This window comes from Neltuma alba, unplaced genomic scaffold (genome assembly GCF_004799145.2).
Source record: "Neltuma alba isolate B1F8T4 unplaced genomic scaffold, ASM479914v2 tig00012922_pilon, whole genome shotgun sequence".
Taxonomy (NCBI): domain Eukaryota; kingdom Viridiplantae; phylum Streptophyta; class Magnoliopsida; order Fabales; family Fabaceae; genus Neltuma; species Neltuma alba.
This window is the reverse complement of record NW_021637289.1, coordinates 128,042-137,891: the sequence shown is the minus strand read 5'-3', so window position 1 is coordinate 137,891 and position 9,850 is coordinate 128,042. Positions and strand designations below refer to the sequence as shown.

Below are 9,850 nucleotides of genomic sequence, written 5' to 3'. Positions count from 1 at the left end.
ACCCTTTCGTCGCCCCGCACGCTAATCAAATGCCGTTTCAGCGTCTGCACGAGGGGAAGTCCTGCTTGGCTGTTTATTCACACTCTTATTTTCGTCTTATCTTTCTTCCGTTCGGGGAAAAAAACATTAAAGTTAAATTTATTATCGTTTTTTTTGGGTACGCATGGTAAATAATACAGGTACAGTCGTAGTAAAATGAACAGGGCATTATCCCATTCATTATGATTATAACTGTAATAGGAGAACACGGTGTTGTCTTATCTCCACCCTTTATATACGAAAAATATTCTGGCAATTTCAAATAAATAACTTTATTATTGGTTGAACCTTCCCATAAAGGCATGCACGTAGGTAAATTTCTCCAAGTAAAATATATGACCGGTTGAAGTGACACAACTTTCTTAATAAGTGTCAATCAACTGTCGAAGTATGATTTGACATTGGACTAAACATCATACAAGACCTCCGAACGTTTCGCATGGACAATCCCCCCCCCCATTCGCGTGGACTATATTATTTATTACGAGTATTGTAATTTGTTATACTTTTTTTTTGGGGTAAAACGGGGAAAAACCCTATCAAATTTGTTATACATTGTATGCATTGTATATGGTATTGTGGGATGATATTGATATTGATAAATCATTATTTAATTAGCTTACTCCTACCGTTAAATGACATTCTAAATACTTTAAATTATATATGTTAGACTTTGTTTTGGATTGCACACAGCAGATGATACATTATACTCACAGGTCATGCTTGCACTTATACAAATCAGGTCCTTCTGGCAAATTAAAATTTTGAACAGGAATTTTTTACCAATTTTTTCTTTTACTTTTCACATTTGTTTTATATTTTGATTCTTCCGTTTTACATCGCAGATTTTATGTTACCATAATTTATACTCCTCCGGTCCTTAATATAGGACCTAATTTTTGAGTTAGTTTTGATCATAAATATAAGACCTATTTATCATATTTATCAGTTTTATCTAAATTACCCTTATGGATATTTTCTCAACCATAATCAAGTAGAAGAAGGAGATGAGGTATTAAGAAAGATGATTATGGTATTTTTAGGAAAAATGTGTCATTTTTCTTATAATTAACTAACTTACCTAACTTTCTTAATCTAATCAAATTAGTTAAATGGATATTATATTAAGGACCAGAGGAGTATTATTAATTAAAAAGAACCACCTAATCTTTCCTTCCTGCTCTCTATATTAAAACAAGTTTTCATGATAAAAGAAATGAAAATTTAAGACAATATAATTCACACAAGGCCTTTTTTAAGTGTTTTAATTTGACAATATGTTTGCCAACTCATATGAAAACATTTAAGATAATGAAATATTTATTTTTTTTAACCGAAGAATAACACTATACACAACAAAACAAAATCAAAAGATAAAATTCAAACGTTTGAAATAAAAAAAATACTGAAAATACAAATCGATAAAGTTAAGAATTCAAACAGAGTCATGAGTGGAAATGAAGCTGAAATACAAGAGAGAAATAAAACATATATTTTGAGCTAAATAATTAAGCCTGAACTCGCAAGCTTTTAAGTACTCTGGCTCGATGCTTCTATGATTGGTATGAAAGTAGGATTTGATCTCCTCATGTAAGATTCCTAAATTGAAAATACTATAACAATTTGCTGTTTAATAAAGTTAAGATAAAGATATCTATTTATTGATTATAAAATAAATTTATAATAGATCTCCTCGACATGTTAATATATCCCCATCACCAGAATCTCAATTAAAGAATCCAAAGCCGATGTCTTGGGTTTTTGGCGTAATGCGGGCAGGTTAAACGCGTTTCAAGGCAACAAAACGCGTGGGAAGATGGAAATTAAACGTAGAGGAAGGGTTGTGTCGTTCCACGACCACCATGTGTTTTTATTTTACATCCTTAGTTTGAATCCGATCTCTTCATTCTTCATTTTGCCCCTCCTTCTCTCAACTTCATCATATAATTTTACTTTATCTTATTTTTAAAATTGTTCAGATATCTTCGCTTTTTCATTTTTCCATTCGTGATCTTTTTTCCCTCCAACTTTTCCATTTGTGATCTAAATCCACTAGCCTTATGCGTAGAAAAACGCCAAAAAAAATTTTGATATCAAGAGACAAAATTAAGATGCACAATAATGTTAATGACTTTAAATTAAATATGAATATGAAACTAAATAAAATCAAATATCAATGACTTTAATAATCAAATTAGGGTTTAATTAAAACTGGTATATAGTACTTCTCTGATGCTATTTATAAGTCACTTTTAATATATTTCACACAGACCAATAAAAATGTTAAACTTTATTAACTCTTATTTAAAAATCAATAACTTTTTAATTTTATCTATATTTAATATACAATATACTTCATGAAAATAAAGCCATCAAAATAATAAATAAAGGATAAAATTATACATTCATATGAAAATTTTCTCTCTTTATCCTATAAATAAAACAAAAATTTTTTATCTACCCTGTAAATAGGACTAAAAGAGTATTTCTTAACTTGCTCAAGTAAATTAGAGTACAACCCCAACAATATAAAATATACAATATTCATAACAAGTCAGACAGTTGGAGGTTGGAGAATCAATTAGAAACCCTAAGGGGAAATGGCTCTTGGATTTCCAGAAGAAACTGGGTTCGTTCCTCCAACGTCTGCTAACTGTCAAGATTTATGGCTTTTTGGCTGGTTTCCAACTATGGCAGAATATATCATAGTTTCGCTGTGCTTATTGTACCGATTCGTTGAAGGCATCCTAACTGATAATCAAACACAGTGGATGTCAACATCTGCCGTGGCCTCAGAGCAGAAATGCTACGGTTATTTTGGTTGTTTTCTGTTTGCATGTCTGTGTAATTTTCAAGTTGTAATTTGCGCTTTCATATTAAAAAAATTGTATAAATAGCAGAAAAATCTAGGAAAAGCTACACTTCTGCAATTGATAATTAATTCAATTAATTAATGCGTGAGATAGCATATACTAGTGTTAGCTTCAAACGGGTGATATACAAGGGGTCAGGGACAGAGCAAGGAAAGGATATTCGTTCCCTCCTGGATGGACACGTCAGCTCATGCCGAGTCTTGGAGGCGAAGCTATTGAAAAATGATGCCCCTGTACTGGGTTGTGACTAACTAGTAATTTTGTGCACTGACATTTTCTCCTACAATATTATTGTTATTTTATTTTTTTAAAATTGATGCCTTCCGACCTCTATATAACACCACCACTCTTACGGCTTGCTTCATTTCACTGCCTCTGTCTTCTTTCTCTACTTCTCTGTGAAACTCCTCCCACCTCAATTCTTCCAAGATGGAGCTTGCAGGATTCAATTCAGCTTCAAACGCTGCAAGCAATTCAGCTTCAAACACCAAACACGCGCAGACGCTCCCGCCAAGGCGAGGCCAAATCAAGATCAGGATATTCAAGAGCGCCATCAAGTCGGCGACGGCGTTTGCATCGGCGGCCGGCGCCAGCTTTCCTCGCCGAACCATCTCTGAAGACGAAGATTCTCTCGGTTCCCCCTCTTCTTCGCCGGCCGTTCCGAGGGGCTATAACTCTGATGCCTAAACCCATTTTCGCTTTCCCGATTCAATGGATCCCTCGCCCGTAGTCTGTTCAGGGTCTGCTAGTCGTAACTGTTATTCCAGTCATTGAATTTCTTTAGAAACTTTAGAGATAGAAAGAAATAAAGAAAACTGGGAGGATTTGGTGCTGAGAAGATTTGAAAATTTTCTGAGTCACAGGCCCTTGTGTATGTGCAGGTTGTGAATAAAATTTAATTGGCTGTTTCTCTGGTAAAATACAGTGAACTTGCAGCTTTTGATGGATTGAAGCTCTAGTTTTGGAGTAGGAGGTGGATCGACTTCATACTTCCAGTTATTGAATCGTCCGGTGTTCTCCCTCCTCTGTTATTATCTCACCGATTTAAATTTATATCGTCCTAAACTTTAAAGAAGAAATGATGAAGTTGCATGTGCGCAATTAACCTTTAAAAAAGAAAAACTTTCTCTAATGACGCAATACGCAGAAATTTTGTAAATACAAAGAATTCGTATTTGTGCCTATGGGATGAAAGCTGATAAAAGCTAACCAACTCTGGCTCTGGTTATTTTTAATTTCCTGAATGATTAGTTAGGTCCTACAATCTCTTCACGCTACTGTAAATAATCAGATACTCAATTTTCTATGTGTCTTTGATATCAAAATGCTAATTATGCATATACTTCCGCGCATCCTAAATATAAAATCTATTTTAAAGTTTACTTTATATTTAAAAGCAGAGGTAATATACGGAACAAATGACGGATATATATATATATATGCATATAGAGAATGAAAAGGAAGTTGTCCCATGTTTGTCGAGATGCTCAGGAGTATAGATTGAAAAAAAAAAAATAGTTATTAATTTTAGGAGTATGGAAACACGGCAAGTTGTAATAAATATCGGCAAGACATAGTAGAATATAAATGATTCAAAAATAACTAAATACTCATTTGGACAACTTTGTTTATATCTGAACCCTCTTATTATAGACGACTGATTAGATATAATTAGAAATTGCATTTCGCCATTCGAAGAAATTGACGGTGGGCAGTTGTTTAGTCGTTATTGTTCGGGTACAAGTTTAACGTTGTTTGAAATTTTTTTTTATAGCGACAAAAACGCGACACTAACCCGTAGCTCAAATTTTATTGACGAGTCACGGCACGGCACGACACGACACTAACTAACGGTCAATCCTTGAAAATTCGAACGTGTTAATTACTTAATCATGCTATTGGATTTTTAAATGCGAAGCGACATATTTAATTATTAGTCCCCAGAAGATGTTAAGCCTGACTGTAACATCATTGCGGCGCGTAGCTAAATGAATCTGCCAAAAGCCCAAAACTAAATCCAGTAAATCTAACAAAATCCAACTAATTAGCATAACAAAGGAATGATGGGCTGTAATCACGATATGTGAGAAAATATCTCTAATTAAGTAAAATTTCCACTTCAACATCGTCGACAGAGTGCAAGAGAATCGCTGAGCACGAGAATCCCTTAACTTGTTTGTCTCAATTTCCTCCCAATTTCAAACCAGACTGTGACATGGCAGAGCTTTAAGGTTGCTTCTGGATTAGGCTCTCAATCATTTATGAATCTACTTTTGATCAGTCACTCATTTCCAAATACGAATCCGTATAAAGATTTTGCCTCTCCTTTTCCGATTGGAATAAGGATGCCGTCTTTTTTTATTTTCATGTGACCAACGCTGGATTTTGGTACCTTAAAGGCAATTGTCACTTTCCAGCATGTGCCCTTGCCGAGCACCCTTATTTCTGGCATCTCAGGCTCGCCGATAATACATATCAAATTAAAACACCATGACAATGATGCACTCATTTAATCATAACTCAACCTAAATATTTCAAAATTTAATAAAGCACGTACTGCGGAGAAAATATTATAAGTGGAACGTTGATTACCAAGAGTTCTTATACAGGAGGTGGGTCAAATTCTCACAAGTAATTACATACTACTATATATGTTTCAGTCTTTGAATTTAAAAATTGAAATATTAGTTGCAAAGTTTTCATGTGTCAGTGTCAAATTTTGGAAGCTTGTGCAGTGTGAAATTTATTCTTACAGTAGTTAAATTCTTTGTTATCAGTTACAAAATTTTCACACGCCAGTGTCAGATTCTGAAAAGTCAAGGTGAAATTGCGGTGCGTGCATATATATTCGCTAAACAGGTTATTTCTTTCGATCCTGATTATGATTGTACTGATGCATATATTAGTCCAAAGTGTTATTAGCCCCATAATCCAAGAATGAAATAATACAGTGAAAAATAATAACCATTTGAAGTGGTCTGATTTCTTTTATTGCAAAATATGAATGGTTCAAAATTTTCAAGATGTGTGTGTATTTTGTTCTTTATTCTTTAAACTGTTCGGGGAGTAGCAACGATTTGCACAATGTAAATTTTATATTATTTTTTATCTTAATAATTTTAGAGCTAAAATACGCATGAAGTGAAGTAAAAATAAAATATCCCTGTCCCGGTAGTCCTTTTTCACGCGCAATTTAAAGCATAATTCAAGTCAAATGAAGAGATAAATCATTCCCCGAAGCAAAAAAAATATTATGACCCATTTTATGCGGAGAAGACCTGTGATTTTATTTCGGTCAATTAATTTCTCTGGCCATTTTATATTCGAGCGGTTGAGATTTTTATAACTAAGCTGTAGCTGGGAAATTAAAGCTTGGATTATAAAAGTGTATGGAGAAAGCTCCAGTATTCTTCGTCGGCACAAGTGTGCGGCAAGACTCTGTTATTGGCATAAATTTGATCAGAGGTATATACCTTTACAAAGTACTCCTCCGGTCCTTATTATAAGACCCAATTTGACTTTTTATTTGGTCCTAATTATAAGACCCAATCCATTTTGTCTCTTATATTTATGCATTTTTTTTCAAGATAATCCTTCTAATAATGATAGTTTTAGTCAATATACTCCTCCGGTCCTAATTATAAGACCCAATTGACTTATTTGAGGAGATTAAGGAAGTAAGTTAAGTTGATTATTTATAATAAATAAGTGTTGTCATTCCTAAAATATCCTTACTAATTAAGTATATTGGCTAAAACTATCATTATTAGAAGGATTATCTTGGAAAAAAATGCATAAATATAAGAGACAAAATGGATTGGGTCTTATAATTAGGACCAAATAAAAAGTCAAATTGGGTCTTATAATAAGGACCGGAGGAGTACTTAATTAGCAAGGATATTTTAGGAATGACAACACTTATTTATTATAAATAACCAACTTAACTTACTTCCTTAATTTCCTCAAATAAGTCAATTGGGTCTTATAATTAGGACCGGAGGAGTATTAATAATTTAGGTAGGTAACTTCTAAACTTATAAGTCCCATTTTTCAATTGGACTTTATCACACGTGATGCATATCCTTGCATCATCACTAACGTCTTTGGTGGCTGTGATTTCACACAGTACCAGACCTCGTTTAACAATCAGGATTTTGTAATCGCCTTTATGGTATCAGCTTATGAATTAATATGCTTCTTATTATAAGTCATTTTTAATTCATTCTTACATATTAAGAAATGCACTAAATCAGTATTATAATTCTTTAAATTTGATCTTATTAAATTTTTATTCTTCTCTCTACGCAAAACACTCTCATCTCTCTATATATCATTTTTCTCATTCAAACAAAAACTGAATAAAAGTAAAATTGAAAAATATGACGACGAACGATAAATAAACTTTCTTTCTACAAATGATAAATTTAAATGGACAGCCCCAAACTGATAAGCTTCTAGAATCTAGGAAGAAATTAGCATCGAATATATATGCGTGGCGCTGACTTAACTGGAGCATGACCAATTGGCCGTCGTCTTATGTTTTATTGTTGTTTAACGCGTATCAGATGATGACTTGCTCGCTTTCCTGGAAGCTTCCAGGGCGTCAACTCGACTTCATCTCTGCGCCATCACAACACAAGAAATTTTCTAGGAAAACCACACTAGAAATTCATGTATAGAAGTCGGCATTTAAATTATGTGAGCAGTATATGAGCAAGTTTATAACTTTATATTAATGGGCTCACAAGTCGTTCTGCCGCAGACATGTATTGAAGTCTTAATGGGCACCTCATCAGGGACTTTGTTTATTAATGTAATGACTTGAATTTAGTTAGATTCAATTGACTAGCCTTGTTTTGGCGATTGATTTCAGGTGTTGGCATTAAGAATATTTAATTTGCTCATCTTTCAGTTGACTAGCCTTGTTATAGGGAATAATTAACTATAAGCTTCATAAAAGGAAAATTCCTGATACCTACCGGAACCTCTTCGCATAGATTTGCCCGATTGATTTGCTAATCCTCCCCCAGCATGATATTATGCTCTTTTCCTCTGTACAAAAGCCCCAGGCATCCAAGAACTAGTTAATTAAGAACGCTTAATTTTGAAAGAACCAAGTTACCACTGATCTTTGATAATACGCAATCAAGCTTCTGGAATTCCTTAAAAAAGACAGGAAAAATATTTAAAATTCTTATTCCCTCAGATTCAAATGGACATCAATTACACCGCACACTTTAGCTTTCCACCGTACTACTCGATCCTTATCATGATCATAAGATTTATTTTTAGTTTGTAAATAAAATCTTATAATTAGGATAATAGATAATAGTTGACTTGATTCATATTTTCTTTGGGGCCACGTGGTCCCCTAAGTCTCCCTGCACCGTCTTTTCCTGCGATTGCGTGCTATTTTTGTACTTCATTAGAACAGAGCTACAACAATTAGCAGCAGACCAAGTACTAAACGACAACCGAGAAAGGTATAATTGTTAATGATGACATTATTCATTTGATAAATTTCTATTAATTTACTATTAAAGTTCAAGGGAAAAAACGGTGCCGTCATCTGGAAGTTACCACGAATTTTCTATCTGGGGGCTGTGCTCCCGAGAATCAGTTAATTTAGTTAAGGAGAAAGTAATTTTCTTTTTGCCGCCAAGCAGAGAGTAATAACTGAAGTTGGGGTAAGAAAAGAAACAAAAGCATAATAAAAGCCTCCAACATTATACGGCCTTGACATTGGTTCAATGTTTTTTAACCGATTCGTTATATATGTTCTTCCATTTTTCACGTCTCTCTCTCCTCTCTGTTTTTTTTTCCTTTTTAACTTCTGCTTGAAATCACTCTCCTTCAAATGAAAAACCGATCCTTGCGACGCACGCCAGCTACAGTCCTCTTCTTCTTCTCGCTTATAAAGGTCACTATCACTCTCCTTTTACGCTTCACTCCAATCACAACACTCTCAATCTGCATCTTTCTTTCTCAACTTGGATTCTCTGGAATTGCTCTGTTCCTTCCCTTTGTCCACCAACCAGCTCAAATGGAGATTCCAGAAGCAAATTCGACGGCCAGAATTCCACAAACTCTCCCGCTGAGAAGGGGGCAAGTCAAGATCAGGGTTCTCAAGACCATCTTCAATTCCGTGGTGGCGTTGGCGTGTTCTTCCGGCGGCTCTGCTCGCCCGAATAACCACATAGACCGCCCTCCGGCGAGCTCCTCATCTACAACGCCTCCGGCTCCTGGTAGCTACAGCGCACTGCCACAGACTCTCCCGCCGAGAAGGGGGCAAATCAAGATCAGAGTCTTCAAGACCATCTCCAATTCGGTGCGCTGTCGGCGTGTTCATCCAGTGACCTCCGCTTCTTCAACGCCCGGTTCCGAGTGTGCACAACACTTCGGATGACTGATCTCGAAAGAAGGCGGAGCTTGACCTCCGATGAGGTCCGATTCCGTGGTGGTACCCTTGGTAAAGAGCTGCTTTCCTCGTTAGTGGTCATTATCCTTAATGTTTCGTAATTTTTAATTTCTTTTGGGTAAACCGGAACGCCGTCTGCGGTGTTATCGAGCGCCGTTTATTCGACGCCTCCAACCGGAAAAGGGCCTGTCTTTTGGGGGGCTACTCTAGTTCTCAGGCAGATCAGTTATTTATTTGTTTTTTTTAAAAATAAATTTGTAATTATTCAAAAGGTTTTTCTTTAAGAGTATAGAAGTAAAGTTCGATGGTCAGACCGCGGGTGATTCTGGCTTGGGTAAAGGAAACTTGTACAGACACTGACATGCCCCAATCAAACAGACCCTTTAGCTCCGCCCTTTCGACGAGGGCTTCCTGAGGATGAGAAATTATTACAAGATTGCAAATATTATTTTGTATCTTATTTTCCCTGTATTGCATTTTTTTTTAATCTAAAACAACTTTATAGCCTTGTTTTGCTGTA

At 35.2% G+C, this 9,850-nt stretch overlaps 1 long non-coding RNA gene across 1 annotated transcript; it reads left to right on the top strand.

Annotated features, from left to right (window-relative positions):
• The first annotated feature begins 9,300 nt into the window (after positions 1-9,300).
• Positions 9,301-9,850, top strand: LOC114732652 (uncharacterized). The gene is made up of 2 exons (XR_003739010.1): positions 9,301-9,381; positions 9,623-9,850. It is a non-coding gene; the product is annotated as an uncharacterized LOC114732652 (long non-coding RNA).